The sequence below is a fragment of the Phalacrocorax carbo genome, chromosome 1 (assembly GCF_963921805.1).
Source record: "Phalacrocorax carbo chromosome 1, bPhaCar2.1, whole genome shotgun sequence".
Classification (NCBI taxonomy): domain Eukaryota; kingdom Metazoa; phylum Chordata; class Aves; order Suliformes; family Phalacrocoracidae; genus Phalacrocorax; species Phalacrocorax carbo.
This window is the reverse complement of record NC_087513.1, coordinates 198,589,628-198,608,756: the sequence shown is the minus strand read 5'-3', so window position 1 is coordinate 198,608,756 and position 19,129 is coordinate 198,589,628. Positions and strand designations below refer to the sequence as shown.

General features: G+C 44.1%; 1 protein-coding gene across 16 annotated transcripts in view; it reads left to right on the top strand.

The window, feature by feature from the left end:
- Positions 1 to 3,011: 3,011 nt before the first annotated feature.
- ZMYM2 (zinc finger MYM-type containing 2) overlaps positions 3,012 to 19,129 on the top strand; it is a 90,819-nt gene continuing 74,701 nt past the window's right edge. For 6 of the 16 annotated variants that reach the window (XM_064441207.1, XM_064441216.1, XM_064441213.1 and 3 more), the window contains exons 1-2: positions 3,014 to 3,117; positions 4,164 to 4,221. The gene's annotated coding sequence lies outside the window, so the exon portion shown is untranslated. Of the gene's footprint in view, positions 3,180 to 3,268; positions 3,399 to 3,583; positions 3,851 to 4,163; positions 4,222 to 15,674; positions 15,854 to 19,129 lie in introns of those variants that run through there. The other 10 variants (XM_064441208.1, XM_064441202.1, XM_064441203.1 and 7 more) reach the window with 9 other exon arrangements.

The window sequence follows — 19,129 nt, the reverse complement described above, 5'->3', positions numbered from 1 at the left end:
CAATATACTATGCATCACTTGAGGGTTGGCTTGGTAGTGTTCTTAAGATTCCTGCTCAAACATAAACTCTTTAAAATATATCAGATTACTCCTTCTCAATTCAAATACAGTTGACTGCTTTTTGAGACAATTTTACTCCATGACAGATAGAAGGATGTCTCTCTTGTAAGTCATTGCGTATACTGTTGGTTCAGCTTTGTTGAATTTATCTACTGCCAGTCAATACATTTGACATTTTTTAGTGAAGTTGCTGACATCAGGCCTGTCCATGAAAGCAGTGGTATGGAGCCTATAAATACATTCGTTTTAGATCTCTGGTGTTCACAAAAAGATTTTACTGCTTTGTGTTCAAGTTAATGCTAACTCTTCCAAAGCATAAAACATAATTACTTGATCTGGATTACTCTTAAAAATAATCTGAATTATACATGGTTTTACAGATTAAGAGGAATTTACATAGGTGTCTGAACATTTTCCTCCTTGTTCCTGATGTCAGTTGAAAAAATAATAGAAAAATCATGGCGTATTTCATTATTTTTGTCTACATTTGAACATACAAATTCAAAAATAAGGTTACATGTCTATAGGGGGACAAGGGTTCTCTGGAGTTATAGACTTTTATATATAAATACATTTCAGTACAGTTCCAAAATTGCAACCAAAACCATTAAAATTTCTGTTTGAACTATATAATCTGAAACATTAATGAAAATGGTCTATTGCTACATTGCCACATAAAAGTCCTAGATAACACTGTTAGGTAATGTCTATTCCTAACGCAGTGGTAAGAGGAAGGTGCTCTTTGGTTTTTTTCTTTAATGACTAGTAAGAGTTATGATAGCTTTCACTTAACATGTTCTAAATTAGAAAACCATTCATTTTCTACCATCCACCTCTGGAGGCATCAAAGTTCTCAAAATCAGGTGTTTAAATCCTCTTTAATTTCTTTCTGAACTTCCTCAGAACTTAAATGTTTACAGGCAAGCACTGTTGTAGAACAAACAGCATCTTCCTGAGATATGCAACTCGAAAGGTTGGAAAATATGTAATGTGGAGGATGACTTGACATGATTTTGACTTTTACCAACCTAGATGATGTTCAAGCCTAATAATGGAAATGGTCAGGAGCCAGGTGACCTGATGGAGCACATGAGATCTAATGTTGAAATTTCAACAGCCGTCTGGTTAATATGAACACAATTAGCTGAACAAGTGTGATGCTGTAGAATAGAGTTTATGAATTAAAGGGCAACTTTGAGGAGACCTTCAAAACCAGGGGTGGTTCATCTCCACGGCACTTTCTTCCCTGGCAGTGGTTGTGTTAGAACTGTTTTGCCATCAGCTCACCTTTCTTTCAGGTATGAGCAATGGCAGTGCAAGCTGCCACGAGCCTTGAGGTAACTGTCTCCCCCCCACACCGAGCAGCCCTTCCAAGCTTCATGTGATGGCTAGGAATGTGCAGAAAAAAACCCACATTAATTCTCCTCAACAACATTCAGTAACAGTGTTTGAGAAGCTTTTGGCTTGAGTTGTTGACTGAAGCCTGTGTCTCTGGGTGGGACCATAAGGAAGAAAGCAGATGTATTGTTGTGACAATAGGAGATAGAAAATTTCTGGTCTCTCCCACACATGAAAATTATTAACCAAACACATCAAGGGTGGTGGAAGAAGGAGCCAGCCCTTAAGTGACTTCTGCACCGCCCAAAAGCAAGGCTACTCTGCAGGCTACCCAAGCTGATCCCGAGAGAGGTTCCCAGCTCCGGCCTGGAAATGGCGCCAGCGGCTTGAACCTGGCTCCTTGCACATGCAAGAGCCTCTCTCCAGGGGACACTACTCCGCGTGGTTGACACGAATTGATACCGGCTAGAAGAGGCAGGGCGGGTATTTGCTCGCTCGCTCTCCCTCTTCTGGGCAGAGGAGGATGAGTAAAAGGGGAAGAGTGGGACTAGCACGTAGCAGGGCTGGCTGAGCTCCCCAAGTCCTCGAAAGAGCGGGCTTGACTGCCATGGCCCGAGCGGGGGGAAGGAGCCGCGCAAGGGAAGTGCGCATCCTCCATTTTGGCGGAGGGCGGGCGGAGAGCTTGGCTCCCGGCGCCTGGTCGCCGGGAGCACTGGTACCCACCCCGCGGCAGTGCCGGGGGCACCTGGCTCCTCACCCCGCGGGGAGCCGGGCAGAAGCGCCTCAAATGGACGCCCCGCTGCGCCTCACGTTGGTTTGAATTGGTCCCAAGCTCCCCGCAGCAGCTTCCGACAAAATGGAGGACGCCACCACTGCTACCACCACCACCACCACCAGCAGCTCCTCCAGGAGCCCTATCGGCGGCTGACATGGCGCCCTCCCCCGCAGCGGGTGGGGGCAGGAGGGCGTCCTAGGGCGAGGGCAGCAAGGAGGCGCTGCTCGGCGGGGCAGGCTGCGGGGGCGCGGGGGAGGCGCCCTCCCTGGGATACGTGCGCTCTCTCCCTTTCCCCTGGGGGAGCGCTTCCATTATCCACGCTCTGTCCCTCATGGAAATGGCCCCAGGTTCAAAGCCCTGCTGGGAGAAGGAATAGGGTGAGACCTCTCGGAGGGCCACGGAGGAGCCCTGCCAGCCGTATCGCTCAGTGGCGAGGGGCGGAGAGCGAGAGGTGAACCCGCGCCCCACGGCCGGGGCTGTGGCGTCCACAGGGACCGAGCACCAGGCTGGGATGGGCAGCGCAACCTCCCTGCCGGCGAAGCGCCCGGCCCGGCGACAGAGCAAACTTCTGCAAGTTGCTGCTGTCAAACAGCTGCGCGGGGGAAGCGGGAGCGCAGCCCTCGGACGCGGCTAACAAGCCGGTGGGCAACGATCCGGGTTCCTCAAACCTGATGGATCAAAGTGGGAAGAACCCCGGGCATGTCCAGGAGGAAGATTGGCAGTTTATAGGGTCAACCGGCTGCGGGCGGCTCTGATGGATGGGAGGGCTACCCACTCCGCTGGACCAGCGCGAGAGCCCGCCCTCTGGGGGAGCCAATGGCGGGGCAGGGAGGCGGATCTCCCCCGAGCTTGCTTGGCCCGGTTCCTCCTCCCCTTCGCTAGCAGCTGCGCTTCGCCCGGGACTGGACCGAGTTAGAGTTGAGACGCCGGAGGAGTAGCGCAGAGTGCGTGCGTCCCCCGCGGGGGGGTGGGGGGGTGTCCGCGCCTGCGAGCGGTGGGGAGTCGGGTAAGGTGGGGGTGCTGCGCCTCAGGGGTGGGCTGGCGGGCGGTTGGCGGCGCGGAACTGCCCCCAGGGCGGGGATGGGAGAGCAGCCGCCGTGCCTCCGAGCTATCCGGGCTAAGTACCCCACGGTGTCGTCGCTACCGCGCCGCCACCTCTCGCGGCGGCGGAGGGGTCGCGGGTAGCAGCGGGGGCAGCCCCGCCGATGACCATCGTGGCCTGGAGGTGGGCGACGGGAGTAAACGGGGGGTGCCCGGGGGCAGCCCCGGGGGGGGGGCAGGGGCATTTGGGGGAAGGGCCGGGTCTGGTTTAGCGCCACCTATTTTAACTCCCTCCCACCCTCCTTTCCCCGCCGGGCCCTCGGCTGTTGTTCTGCCCCAGTGCCTCCCCCACCCACCGCCCTCGCCGCCCCCCCGCGGGTGTCTCCCTGCCCGGCGCTTCACGGATCCTGCCGCCGTCGCTGCTCCCCTCCCGTATTGTTTGGCTGGGTCTCTCTAATGGCGGACAGGAGGCGGCAGTGCTGCTGGCCGACTGCAGGGGGGCAAACCCGAGACCGGGGGCAACTGCCGCGGGAGCCTGCGGGGGGCCGAGGCGCTCGCCTGGCGCTGAGGCGCCGCCGCTGAGGGCCTCGACACCCCCCGGGGCGCCGTTTCAGGGCTGCTTAGGCAAGTTAGCAGGTAATACTTGCCCCCCGCCGTGGGTGCCGTTGCTGCCTTTCCCCCCCGCACTCGCGCCGAGATGCCCCCGGTGCAGCTGCGCCTGGGGCGGCTCCTTGTCCCCCCGCCTTCAACGGCGTGGGTGTGCTTGAGGAATGCCCCACCGCCCCCGGCGAGGGCAATTTTTTTTCTTATATATTTATTTTAAAGGTTGAGATTAAAGGGGAGTTGTGGGTGATGCAGGCGGTCCTGCCCTGGCCCGGCAAAGGAAACGGTGCTTGGAGGCGCTGCCTGCTCCTCGCTGCCCCATCTTAACCCCATGTCTTTCCCTTAGGCTCCAGCCCAGTTTGGTGCAGCCTTGGCAGAGACCAACAAGGAGAGGGAGCTCCATTGTGAGTGTTATTTATGTATCTGTTTCTGTCTCCGCTAGACCTGCTTAGGGACGGCTTGACCAACCCCCCTATATCTCGGGGGGCAGGGGTAGAAGGAGGGGCCTCCAGGCTTGGGTGGGGAAATTCCTGGGTCCAGCAGCTGCTGCCCTGGGGCGAAGCCCCAGTAATGGCTGTGAGGCGGCTCCTCCTCGGGGTGGGCGCTGCTGCTGCAGACATCCCTCCTGCAATACCAACTCCGGCTAGCAGACGACGGGCTGCTGCCGCTGCTCACGTTACCCGGCTCAGGAGGGAGGGGGAGGGCATATTTCGGGTGCCCTCTAGAGTTTTAGAGTGTGTATTAAAATCTGTGACGAGACATCTTTAGCCATCTTTAAATTTTTCCCTTCTTTCTCCAATCCTGCATCCTGCATATCTTGAGGATGAGAAGAGGAATGAGAGGTTTAAAATAACCCAGCAATTTGCAGAGCGTACTCCAGTGTCTCTCCTTTGTGCGTTCAGACTGGTTCTTCACACCCGCAGATTTGCCTGGGTGATTTTGTTGGGTGCCTTTGGCAGTTTGTGCGCCTTGGCAAGGCTTCTGAGTCATCTGCTTCGCCCCTTCCCCAAAAAGCTGGAGGTCACTGGGGGAACACATAGCTTCTTAATAGTGAGCATTTTCAGTTTTTTCATCAGTGTGGGATTTGCAAAGCAGACTGTGATCTCTGTTGGGTGTTAGGTCGGCTAGGAGAGGCTGATTACCAATTCTTCTCCGTAGGATCGGGGTGTTATTTGACTCTGGCTTGCGCCTTTTTTAATAATGGGGCTTTTGGGGGGCTGCACGGGGGATTCTGAAATCGCCAAGTAGTGCAGCGAACGAGAAAGTAAGGCGGTGTGCGCCATGGGGAGAGGTTTTGGGAGCCGAATTTGGTTGCGGCCGCCGTCTGCGGGTTGTCGCCGCTAGAGGCCGCCGGGGAAAGCGCCGCCGGCCCCGGCAGGTCTGGTGGGTAACGTGCAGCCGAGAACAAAACAAAAAGGCAGCGCCTGCCTTGCGCTCTGTGTTCCTCACTTGGGTACAGGGGGGACCCAGGTGTTGTAGTCTTCCCCACCACTTGTATTTTGAAGTATTTTTTTTTCTTATTTTTTTTTTTCTTCCCTTGCCATTCTACATAGTAGGTTTCCCAGATTTGCATAGCTTGCAACTTTCTTTGTCACTTTTTGGTGGCTTGCATACACAAAGAATAAGTGGTTCTCTGCAAAACCTCACTGCTTAGGAGGAAGGCATCAGATTTGGATCTATTCTGAGCTTCTAAAATTACCAACCTCATGAAAGACACTGAGAGGTTGTATGGCCTGTTATTAATAAAGTGGTCCATTTTAAACCTTAACTTACTACTGCAATATTTAAATTGTAATATTTTAACTCTCACTGTATCTTAGGTATAAGGCTACCGTCTAATTTTACTTCTGATTCATTACATTTTCCAGTCTAACAGCTATTCTGTTTTTTCTGATGCTTCTTCCTGTTGAAAAAGTTACTTCAAAGAGTGATCAAGCCAAATAATGCTTTGGAAGGAGGGAGGCTGTTGTGTTGGAAGGGAGTGAAAAAGGATGTTGTGTACTGGAGCTGGTTTGAAAAAATTATTGCAGCTTTTTGTGGCTGCCCATGAAAAGATGAGAATACTGCCAAGAACAGCTGTATAGCTAAGATTCAGTAAACTTCAATAAGCAGTTGCCAGCTGGTTTGTGAATTAAACTGTCTTGCACAGAAGCATCCTGGTAGATGGCACATTGTCCTCCTCCAACTGTGGTGGTACAGCCTTTTCTCTAGCACATGACTGGAGGTAAAAAGTGTTTCCTGTGGCACGTGATTGGCCGTGCTGATGTGTGAGGGAATGTATTCAGTGCTTACCGCTGCGAGGTCAGCTCTAGGAACCAAACTCTTCAGCCACAGTTTGACATGAAGGTGATGATGGGACATTATTAGGTAGTCAAACTAAACTTTTTAAAATAAAAGACTCTCTGAGAGTATCTAGTAAATTTACTATATATTATTGATTCTTTTGACCCCAAATATATGCTTGCATTCTACTATTGCTTACCCTGGAAAAATATGCTAAGAGGGATTTGCATCGACAAGAATGTACAAATGCCAGTGAAAAAGTGAAAGCAAGTTTGTCTTCTACAGAGCTTGCTCAAGTATATGGAGGGATATGGGACCAAAATTGGTACAACGTTTTTCAGAGTTTTGCTGGCTTTTTCCCCCCCCCCCCCTTTTTTTGTCCAATAGCATCATGAACAGTCTTGCATTGTTACAGTATTGGTTTTGAGGACTACTTACAGAATTACTGAAGTTCGGTCATCTTGGGTCAGAGTTTGCAACCAACTGATATACTCTGGAGCAAAAGCAGAATGAGGAGTTCTGAGAAGAATTTATATCAAGTATTGTCACTAATGAAAAATCTACTGTTCGTGGAGAACTATTTCTTTTTCCCAGAAGACATGCACATCAGAAATAACAATGACCATAACCTAGCTGTGGAAAGGGATTGAGATTTGAAGTTCAGAGGAGTTCAAAAGACTACTAAGTTGTCCGTTTTGAGAAGTTTGAGGAAATACTTGCCTCATGAGTCTGTTAAAGCCCTGTATGCCACAGGAGTCGTGTTGTTTGCTGAAATTGTTGAGTTTAACTCAGCAGTTGAAAGCGCTTTTTTTGCAACTTCTTTTTAGCTTTAACTTGGTTCCAGTGATTTAATCTTTCTAGGTGAATGCTCCAGGAGGATAACTGGCTTTTCAAGAGGTTGGAGTTCAGAGGAAAGTTAGCTTTTCTTCCCTACATGCTGCTGGCATATATGGCTGGCAGTATATTCTAACTTGGTATATGAATGATCTGCTCAATTTAGATGATAATGTTAAGTCTTCATTTTGGAGCAAGATTTGTGAGTTTGCCAGATAGTGTTTTCTATTTCTGAGAGAAATTCTAGGTAGAAGGGAGTAGTGTGAGGCTTCTGGAATGCAGTTGCATGGTATGTCCTCTTTAGTTAACACTCTGACTATATTGATTTTATATCAGTTTTCCAGCTGCACAGTGGGTTCCAACTCCTCCTCTTTGTTGCATGCTGTGTGCACTGGTATAGATGTACTTGAATTGGGCTATTGTTCCTGTTACCTTTTTTGGGGAGGAGCCCTAATTCCTGTGACTGTTCTGGATGCTTCTGTGGTTTCTAATGCATTTTCAAGCCTTGCATCTTTGCTTCCATGTGGATCTCCACCCCTTACCCCCACTGAGATGGCCAAGGAGTATTCATTGCTGCTCTGGGTGGGTTGGCTGAGAGTGAGCTGGCAGTGTGCCCAGGTGGCCAAGATGACCAACAGCATCCTGGCTTGTATTAGAAATAGCGTGGCCAGCAGGAGCAGGGCAGTGATTATGCCCCTGTACTCAGCGCTGGTGAGGCCACACCTCCAACACTGTGTTCAGTTTTGGGCCCCTCAGTACAAGAAAGACATTGAGGTGCTGGAGTGTGTCCAAAGAAGGGCAATGAAGCTGGTGAAGGGTCTGGAGCACAAGTCTTCTGAGGAGCAGCTGAGGGAGCTGGGGTTGCTTAGTCTGGAGAAGAGGAGGCTGAGGGGAGACCATATCACCCTCTACAACTACCTGAAAGGAGGTTGTAGTGAGGTGGGTGTTGGTCTCTTCTCCCAGGTCACTAGCAATAGAGTGAGAGGAAATGGCCTCAAGCTGCACCAGGAGAAGTTTAGGTTGGCTGTTAAGCAAAATTTCTTCACTGAAAGGGTTGTCAAGCATTGGAAGAGGCTGCCCAGGGAAGTCTCCATCCCTGGAGTTATTTAAAAGACATCTGAATGTGGCACTTAGAGACATGGTTTAGTGGTGGACTTGGCAGTGTTAGGTTAATGGCTGGACTTGATGGTCTTAAAGGTCTTTTCCAACCTAAATGATTCTATGATTTCTATCCCACTTCCAGAAATTATCCACACCTTCCAGAAATTACCAATTTTTAAAACAAAAGTAATATTTATTCTCTGAAACTCTGTGCCACTAGAGTTCAGTAGGATTTGTACACACACACAAAATTTGATGGTACAGAACATAAATAGCTGCATTAGATGAGATCAACAACTGTCCTTTATAGACAGGTTAAATCATAACTGTCTTGGATTGGACATGTCAGCGTGGAAGTTTTTTTTTCTTACTCCAGTTTGCTCTCAGAATAAAATTATTTTAATCAATGGTTATAATACAGATGACAAATTTAGATACTACTAGTCCAACATAATTAAAATTAACAGAGATTGGTCAGTTTTGTGGTCAATGGAGAGTTTCCAGTGATGTGATTGCCACCAATGTATTTTTCAAGCTCCTCTGTGTTAAGAGGGTATTTGTGCTTGTAAGTTTGCCCTAATGCTTAAGCACTCAATCTTTGTGTTTCCCGAGCCTTTTGGAGCTACCTTCATGATAACTTGCTTCTCTGCCCCTTCTACCATCAGCCACTGGAGAATCATCTGATGGGGGTGGAAGGGGTTCATCACTGGGGCAGGGGTGCAGAAGCAAGTGTTCAGTGCTCCAGAGTAGCTGCAGTAATGACTTGAGATGTACTCGGACATTATCGGTGCTCTCCCCAACCATACTGAGTGTCAGTTGCACAAGAGGAATGTAGAGGGTTTTTTGTTTGCTTTAAGTTTGTCTGGAATAAGACTACTTAATCATGCATTGCCGTTGTGCAGAAATGATAGTTTTTCTAAAATGCTTAACATATTACTGCTTTACCTAAAATAAATGAATTAGGCACTCTGTACTTAACTGTACATTAAGGTTCGTAAACTTTTTTCCTTAACTCTGACAAGACTGTCAGAATCCTTCAGCTTGTATCACTAGCTCTAAAAGCAAGTACCTAAATATCTAGTCTATCCAGGCATAGTCCCTACTCATTAGTTTTAATATCTACTAACACATGCTAAGCAGGATGTCATTTAATTCCAAACCTTTTCCCCTGTTTAATAGATTGTGCGAAGTAGTGACGTACACTTGGTCACACACTGTTAACTGAAAGGGCAATGACTGTACTTAGATACGTGCACCACAGCTCACCAGTCTAACTCTTAGGAGGCTGGCAAAGAAAGCGGATCATTAAGAGAGGACAGCGGCATTATGTAAGTTTGTATTGGTTTCTGCAGGCAGTTTCCTCAATTCTTGTGTTGTGAAAGATGGCATTGGAAGAAGGTGGTAAAATTCTGGCATAATCCATAGAATAACTCTGTGTGTGATTTTCTAATTTAGGCCTGTTGTGGCTCATAGTCGCTCTTAGAAACATGGATGTGTTCTGTTTTCCTCATGCAGACTTGTTGGAAGCATATTGGCATCTTATGTTCCTTTAGGCTCTTCTGTGCAATATCACCATACTGAACTGTAAACAAAAGCCCACTCATGATGCTTTTATCCTCCTGTTCCCCTTCCCCCTGAAAGTTTAACCTTGGTGAAAGCGTTACTTCTTTCTGGAGTTCCTTTTCTTTAGATCCCTTTAAGTCCTCTCCAGTTTGGCATTTACCCCTAGTACTGCACCAAACTTATCTAAAACTTTGTTAATCTCATTCATAAACACAGCTATCACTCTCTATGGATGACCTTCAAGACTCTCGCTCTTCCAGGCTTGCTGCCTTCTATACCAGCTAAATCTCGGTGTGTACTTCTGACTTCTCTTTGTGGCTGGCTGACCTTTAGCTCAGGCTACTATTGCAAAGGCAATCCTTCCTCCCCAGAGGAAAACTCTCTGTGCTGTCTGTCACTTGTGGACAGTGTTGTCATGAGGTCTTTCATTTAAGCCTGTAATCTAGCCCTTGTTTTAGACACAGCACACACTACTTTTCTAACAGATGGCAGATTTCTTCCACGTAGTAAGCTGTCTCTTAATGGTTAATAAACAATTAAGTGTTCGTCACGTTAATAAATCACATGACTAAATCTCATACCTTGCCTTTGGTCTTTGTATCATGTGGTAACAGTTTTTCTTATGGATAGGGTAAAAATGATCTTGCTCTGTTGATATGGATTCAGACTGCTGAACAAGAGCGCTTTCCTAGTCTTCTGCTTTAACTGTCTAGTCTTTTTGCATCTTATATTTTATGGCTGTAAAAGTAAAAAGTTACTTGCCTTTAATTTAAAGTTGGGGTTTAGCTGTATCTTTTGCTGTTGTTCATGGGTTTTTAAGTGTTATTTAGAAAGTGACATCATGGGCAGTTGAACACTTGTTTATTCTCCTGTGATGCTCCTGGTCATTGGAGGAGTTCCCTGTGTGCACCCTTCAAAGCAGTTGCAACCTGGTAATGCGAAAGAAGGTAACTTTAGGAAACAAAGCCTACTAAAAACCAAACCAAACCACCACCTTTCCTCTCACTCCGGGACTCAAACACCTCATCCTTAGAGCAAGAACTAAATCTAAACATTGTTTATGGTGGTGCTGGTTCCTTGTATTCTCCTTTTTGCCTCTCTCCATCTGTTGTCCCTCATGTTTAGCTTGTTTGCTCTTTATGGTGGCTAGCATAGCCGAAGTCTGTAACTTTGGTTCCTAGGAGCATGTGATAAGAGCTGCAATATATTGGTGTGGTATCAGTGTCTTTTTTCTTTTTTTTTTTTCTTTTTTTCTGTGTGTGTGGAAGGAGACCTAGTGTTCTGTTAAACCTGAAATAATTTCATCATTTTGAGCAAGAATTGATGACTAACATGCCAACCTGGTATGTTAAGAACTCTTATATATGTTTAAAAACTCTTGCTAACCTGGAAGAGTTTACCAGACATCTTTTGAATTAATAGCTAGTATTTCTGTGTGCATGGGGTTTGGGGGGGTTTGTTTTGTTGTTTTTTTTTTTTTTTTTTTTGCTTGTGGTGGTTGTGTTATTTTTGAAAAGTGTTCATTCAGAAGGTGAGGTATTGTTCTGGTAGATGGTGCCTCATTAAAGAAGCCAAGTGGTATCTAGAAAGGCCAGGTGAGAAGTTCTCTGTAATACTCGTAATAAAAAACTTGCAATTTAAGAGTGACAGAAAATGAAGAGCATAGCAAAGGTTGTTAGTTTATTTTTTACTGGACAAAAATGTTGGATATAACTTGGAATTGTTGCCATTGTTGCTGTGTTTGGCCATTATTACAGGTACTTCTGCCCAAAGAATTAACAAATAGAAATACTGAGATGGTCTGACTGATATTGTGCATAGTACAGCAATTATGATCTGAACTAAGTCCAGCATTTTTTAATAATCAAAAAGAATTAAGGAATTTGGAGAAGATCTACAAGAATGATTTAAGGAGGAGTAGGAAACATGCTTTCTATTAGCAGACTTTAGAAACTCTGCCTATTCCTCAAATAAGAGAATAGATTAGGGTGTCACTTAATCCTGGTCTAGGAGAGACTATGTGCCCAATAACATGTTAGATAACAGGGTGCTTTTCCTGTCCCCCCCCGCCCCTTCCCCCCCAGGTTAAAGGCTTAATTTCTGAGTGCTGGTTATTGCCTAAGTAATACAAATTCAGACAGGGAACAGTGTGTAGCCTTTCAAACAGGTAAGATACCTAAGACTTGGAACAACTTATTGAGGCGTTGCTTTCTTCTTGGGCAAAAGTTTAAAGAGGATTTGAAAAGCTCCCCACTAGCAAAGTTAAATGGTTTTGGTTTACACATTATGTTCTGCAGGTCTTTATTCCAGTTGCAGATTTGGACTTGAAAGACAAAATACTGGCTTAGAACAAATGGTATACAGTATATTTTTCCTGGGGTTAAATTCAAATAAGCATATATACTTGCATGCATGACCACTTAAGCCAGCTGAATTTAGGGTTGTCATTGTCTTCTCTTTGTACCAACACTGGCCTGTTCTGTTTCTTTTTTTGGGAGTCAGTTTAGCTCCATGAATCACCACAATGAATTTTTGGGGGGGAGCTGTGTAGGTGTTGGTTGTTTGCTCTGTTTTTTGTATTTCAGCTTTCTAGCACGTTAGCTTCCATGGCAGACTGGCTGTTGGGACCCGTGAACAGCCAGTGAGAAAGGGAGAAAGAGTTGTGCTGATGAAGGTGGGAGAGAGGAGTGGGAATTCAAAACCACAGTAGTCCTGTCCTAGGCTGGATGTGTTTTTTTGTTGTGGAACTGCTGCAGCCTTAGCAAATACGATATGCATCTAGTTGTTTAAAAATAAAGCTACCTTTTTCTTCTTAAAACTAGTTTGATAAACGGGAGTCTTGATTGCATACTGTAGCTTGCAGCCAGCGTGCGAGTGCAGCTGTGAAAACCTATCATACTTGCCTTACTGACCATATCCATTCTGGATCCCATTTCCTGTCAGCCTTACCTCAGCATAGAACAGGAACTGTTCTGTGGTTATTTTTTCTTTTCTTCCCCTTCTTTATGTCGTTTATGATGTTAATATTTTCTTTCCTTTGTTATACTGTAGCTTCATTGGCTGTTTACTTGGTCATAGTCTATGTGGGTTTCTCTCCTGTATGTAGCATAGTATTAATGTACTCTCTTAAATCCATTTTTTTCTTGTCCTAAATTACTAGATTAATTGACTGCTAATCACTGCAGGTAAATTGTGTTACAGACATTTGTCCATACTGGGCCAAAAATACTAGGTTGTTGGCCGATAGTTGGGTATTTCTCAGAGATGAAAAATGTGTCTGAGACTACCAGCTGATGTTATTGTTAAAGGCAAGAAAAATGGTCTGTCTACAAACTTCTTGTTCACTTATGAACTATGGCATGACAGTTTTTCCTCTTTTTAAACATGCAAAAGTAAAAAGAAAGGACTTTAAAAGCATAAGTTAAAAAAAGATTTGTGCAATCAGGCACTGAGAAAATAGGAGCGCCAATAGGCATAGCGGCTACCAGTTACCCACGCAGAGACTTGTTCCATGAGCTGTATGTATACAAATGTAGACTGCATACTAGTTTAAAATACAAATTTAAAACACCTCAACCAAACAAGAGGAAGCAGTAATGAAGACTAGCATTAGTAGTCCTTGTTAACAATTAGTAAAGCATGTTCATTTCCAGAATGTATGGGAATAGTATAGGCTGGGCGCTGATAGAAGACTGCTTTGGGTAGTCCTGGTGGATGGCAAGTTGAACACGAATAATGTGCTCTTGCAGGGATGAATGCAAATAGTATACTAGCCTGAATTAAGCAAGACTGTAGCCAGCAGTTTGAGAGAAGTGATTGTTCCCTGCTGTTTGATATTTTGGAGACCACATCTACAGTGTTTAGTCCAGTTTTGGGTAGACCCTGTTGTAATAAAGACACTGATATGCTGGAGCGAGCCCAGTGGAGGGCTACCAGCTTAGAGGGCTGGAACACGTAAAAAAAGAAGGAAAAGCTGAGAGGGATGGGTGCGTTTAGTCTAAAGAGAAGGCTGGAGAGACATGCTTCTGCTGTCTGCAACTAATAAATGGGAAATATTAGAGAAAACGAAGCCAGGCACTTCTCAGAGATACACATTGATAGGATGGCAGGTAATGGGCATAAGTTGCACCAAGGGAAATTCTGCATAGCTGAGATAATCAAACACTAGATGAGGGTGTCCAGAGAAGCTGGGAAATCTGTATCCGTACAGATATTTGAAACTCTGGCTATGACCCTAACAACCTGACTTAACTTCCACATGGATCTCATTTCTAATCTGTCACTGCTCTGAGCTGGGGTGGGTTTGATAAGGTGATATACAGAGGTCTCTTCTACCACTAGCTATTCTATTAAACTTGCAGTGGCTAAGCTAAGTCTGCTGTCATTTACTGACCAGGAAGATGCTTTTCATTGATATGCTGTGCTTTTCTATAAGTTAATCTGAACACATCGTCCCCCCGTTCGTCCCGTCCCCCCCCAACACAAAAATAAGAATTTGTGCTGTTTGGGTAAAATTATTAATAAAATGTAAATGCATGAAATGCTGTTTAAAAACTGCTTCTTAAAGTTACCTTAAATGAACTGCTTGGGGGGGGAAAGTATTTTACAGGGAAGGTTAACTTCTTTCCAGAATCAGCATTACTGTAGTTAATAAATTGGTCTGTTTCTGAACATGTAGTTCTACAGGATGCATTAGATCTACTAGATCTCATCCTCTTGCACTTGAGATCTCTTCTTTCCTGTCTCCGTGTTTTGTGTGTGTGTGGTTTTTTTTTTAAATCTGATTGGTTTATACATGATTAGCTATACCCCAATTTCTTGTGACTTTACAAATTTGAGGGATTGCATGCTATTTGTGTGTATTAGGTACTTACAGATTAGTATAGTTACTATAATCATGATACAGTTGTATCTAAAGTATAGCAAATGCCACTGTACCTCTTATGAAAGACAAATACAATATTTGCTTAGTTACAGAGCCTTTTCTCGTAAGTATCTATACTAAATTTGTAGCATTTGCTTTAATACCTCTGTTAACAGAGTACTTCCAACCCTGCTTCCCAGAACCTGTAATAATTAAATGCAGTTTTAAAGGGACTATACATTTTGTGTATTACTATCTCAATTGAATTTTTGGAATGCTAGCAAAAGTTAGGGACTTCATAGATTTGTATTCTCAATTAATCTTCATTGGTCCCTGTGGAGCAAGAGTAAGGCATGTTCTTAAAACGTGTGCTGTGACCCACTGACATTTACCAGTGGCCTGTATGCTATTGCCCAGTCCAGACATCTAAATAATATTACTATTCTTGGGTCTGTTTCTGATCTAGCCATTCATTATGTATTTTTCTCCTACTAAGTGTTATATCTTTTAAACTTAGGATATGTGAAATTACAATTTGGCCTCTTTGCCTGCTGTATTCAAGCCACTTTCTATTTATTTCTCAGTGTTTTACTTGCCCTTTTCCTATTTTCATGTCTTTAGCATAGTGTGTCTCTACTGTTCTGTACTGCTCCCTTTCCTCTTAGGTCATCTTTCAAGTCTGTTGCTATGGTCTAGTGTTACCTACTTTCCTGGAAATAGATATGTATTTGGATATAAGTAATAGCTAAGCATTTAGATAGAACTTCTGTGGGGCCTTTGGTTCTTTGTCTTGTTTCACCTTTCTGTACTGTTTATAATAAAGGATATCCTTAAGCAGCATGTTACTGCTTGAGTAGTAGAGAGAGAAAATTTACTGTCTTCCACATTACACATAATGGCTTTTAAGGCTAGTAGTGGTGCTTGGTTCTTGCTGATCGGCACCTTTTCATGATTAAACAGCTGTGAAATACATTGAAAGTGTGTGTATAAGGGCAGGAATACATGTCAGTATGGCTGCCCTAAAACTTAGGCATAGTTAGTCAACATTATGATTTTGATTTGCCATGAATTATGCCAAGTGCTGCTTATTCCCCTACGAGTAATCTTAAAAATGGTAGGTGCTTGGTGTGGATACGCCTGCAATCAAGATTGACCCTGAATAGAATTGAGTATAAGATTGACCCTGAATTTTGATTCTGTTCATGTGTACAGGGGAGCAATTCTCAGCACTGGTTGAGTAAGAAGAGCCAAGGAAAAGGCTGTATTCAACCAAGGTATTCAGATATTCCTGGAAACATCAGCTGGAAAACAGATGCAAGCGTTCATATGTAACACTGGTGGCTGCAGTGCAATTAAGATGCTCAGGGAAGACCAAAGTTTGCATGTTTTCAGTAAGCTTTACTTTGTGTGTAAATAGTTTCTCTTTTGAATAAAACCAAAACTTACTGACTCAACTGCTTCAAAATACTTCTTTCACTACATAGATCTGGCCTTTTTACTGTTCTTAGTTGCTGTCTGCTGGATTTGTGTGCATATGTTTTTCTCTTAAATTTCCTGAAATCTGTGTGACAAACACATTTTGGATGTTACATTATGACTTTTAGTAAGCTAATTTCTCCAATCCATAAACTGCTTTGAAAATCTGGGGAAAGAATAAAATTTGACTCCAAACCTACTGGAAAAATAAATTCTAGAGTAGTGTCTCCAGGCCAGATTAATGAGATATCAGGCTTTTGTAATAATGGTTCTCAGGCAATGGATAGATTAGATTTGTGGGCTTAACTTAGTGTCCTGTTCCTGAAAAGCTCTTACCTGTGTTCTGAAAAACAGCAATATAAATACATTGATGCATTAGTGTTAAATGTTATTAAGACTTTTAGGTTAATATTTGTAATTAACTTATATAATATTTCAAGACTGACCCCTAAAACAGGGGTCTTTCAACTTTGGTGTTGTGAATACTTGCACAAGTTTAGCCCTAAGTATGCAAGTATCTGATGAATTCACTAGCATGATTTGTGTGTGAGGCTGGTTGACTGCTTGCGTAGTTGTGTCACTGTGGCCTTAATGTAGTACGTTAGGTTGTTTAAAGTCTTGAAGTTTGAGATTCACTACTGATTGTGACCAGTGGATATACATGTGTGTTAATGTTCAGTCTGTTGCTGCTTGCTTTGTTGTCAGTTAGCACATGCATTTTGGAGTGTTTCAGACAGTATTTGCTGTCAGGGTAGTGCAGTTCAGTCTGTGATATTGGCTTGTCACTACTCTCCTGTCTGCTAAAATGATCTCTACACTGAAGTTCAGAGCTGTGGTGCCAACCTTGCTATGTTCAGGCACAGCTGTTAGTGTTGTACAGAGATTTTTGTTTTGGGGAACTGATCTGGCTGGAAAGGACTCCAGCAGGAAAGTCTCTGTGAGTTGGATCAACTTTTGTCAGGTTATGTGTGTGTTTGCAGAAACAGCTGTGCCACCTGATAGCATAACAAAATGAGCTGGTGGACTTTCAGAAGTGTTAAAATTATTGTTAAAGTCAGAGATGTAAAAGCTGACAGTAAATCAGAACCACCACATAGGTGAGGCATATGTGAGCATAAAATGCTAGGGTTGATGATTAGGTATCCCTCAGGAAGGATATAAGGAGGGGGAAAAAACCCCAAACCAGAACAAAAAACCCACCCACCAGACCAAAAATGCTGAATGTTTATAGTAAGAATGTTTAACAAAAATGCTTGTACTGTGTGATTGCTGATCGCCTGTGGTAAGTTTTATATTTGATGACCCAGAAGAGCCCTGCATCTCCTTTTTTTCTAACATGGAGTTCTGCTCGCATAGGTAGTTGTCTGTCCATACACAGTATGTAATATTCACTACCCAGACAGAGACTGGACTGCAGTAGCAGCATTCAGATTTAAAGCTGGCTTAAATTGCAACCCATTAAAAAATGTTCTATTACTTCTGCTTTTCTAGCGTTTTTCAGTCCTTACAAGTGGCTATAGTTGGGCTGTTAGATTGCCTCAATTGCAGTGTAAAACAGCTACTTAAAGAAGATTTTAATTGGGGTGGTTTGCTTTGCTTTTGGGGTGAACTGTGGAATACTTTTAGTCAGCCACTGGAGTTCAGTTGGTGGTTCATATCCCAAGAAAGTCATGGTATGTAGGTTGCATCTGGTTGTGTAGGGAATGAACGTTCCTGAGTTGTAGCAAGCAGTTACAGCATACTGTTAAGCTAACTTGAGAAGGAGCTTCTTGATAGCTGCATACAGTCTTTACAATAGACTGAGGTTTTGATCATCGGACATATGAAAAGTCAAATGATTTAAAAGTTACTTCCTGTAATAAGGAAAGATAAGAAATCTTGGAAGTAGCTGAGTTAAGGAATTAAATGATGTTGTGGTCAAAGAAATGTCATGGTGAGGAACTGATCATTAGAACCGTATAGCTGCACAGAACATTGAGACATGTTCAGATTAGTCTCTTCCCTGATTATTTTGCCTAAATGTTGACACCCATCCCCCAAATGAAGTCAGACTTACAGCCATGGGCTAAAATTGAGATTCTGGGTAAGTGGATAAAGCTTCCTGTCGTGGTTTAGCCCCAGCCAGCAACTAAGCTGCACACAGCTGCTCACTCACTCCCCTCTGGTGGGATGGGGGAGAGAATCAGAAGGGTACAAGAGAGGAAACACGTGGGTTCAGATAAAGACATTTTAATAGGTAAAGCAAAACAATAATAATAATAATAACAGTAATGTAAGGAAAAGGAAAAGCAAGAGCTGCGCATGTGAGCAAAACAAACAAGGAATTCCTTCATTGCTTCCCATGGGCAGGCAGGTGTTCAGCCATCCAGGAAAGCAGGGCTCCATCACACATAATGGTTACTTGGGAAGAAAAACGCCATTGCTTCAAATGTGCCCCCCCTTCTTTCTTCTTCCACTGGCTTTATATGCTGAGCATGACGTTGTATGGTATGGAGTATCCCTTTGGTCAGTTTGGATCAGCTGCCTTGGCTGTGCCCCCTGCCCTCCTGGCTTTTTGTGCCCCTAGCTGAGCATGGGAAGCTGAAAGAATCTTTGACTTGTATAGGCACTACTTAGGGACACTTAGCTGCTACTTAACAACTAAAACAGCAGTGTGCCATCAGTACTATTCTCATACCAATTCCAAAACACAGCACTATATTAGCTATGGTGAAGAAAATTAACTCTATCCCAGCCAAAACCAGCACACTTCCATGAGGCTAGTGACATTTCTCCTTCATGTAAGAATATTATTCCTCTACTAGGTTAGATTAATTGCTGTACTAGTTTAGTAGACAATGCAGTAAATTGTTTGCAACAGTGATGAAACTTGGCAGTTACAGCATGACTTTTCTGCAGGTGTATTCTGGTTTTCAGCAGCTGGCTAGCTAAGGGCTTTTGTAAAGTTGCCTTTGGACCACTGTGTTTAACAGTCAACAGTGTATTTATTTTCATGTTTGCTCAATCCCTCTTTGAACTGTTTGCATTTCTGGCCTCTCTAGCTTTCTACAGCAGTGACGCTCACAGTTAAGAAGGCAAGAAAATGTTATCCTGCATAATAGATTATTAAAGCTACTTAAGTATTTCATTGGGCGCCTTTTTTTGTGTGTTGCAAGACACTGGGTATAGGTCTTTATCATCTGTTGGGCTTT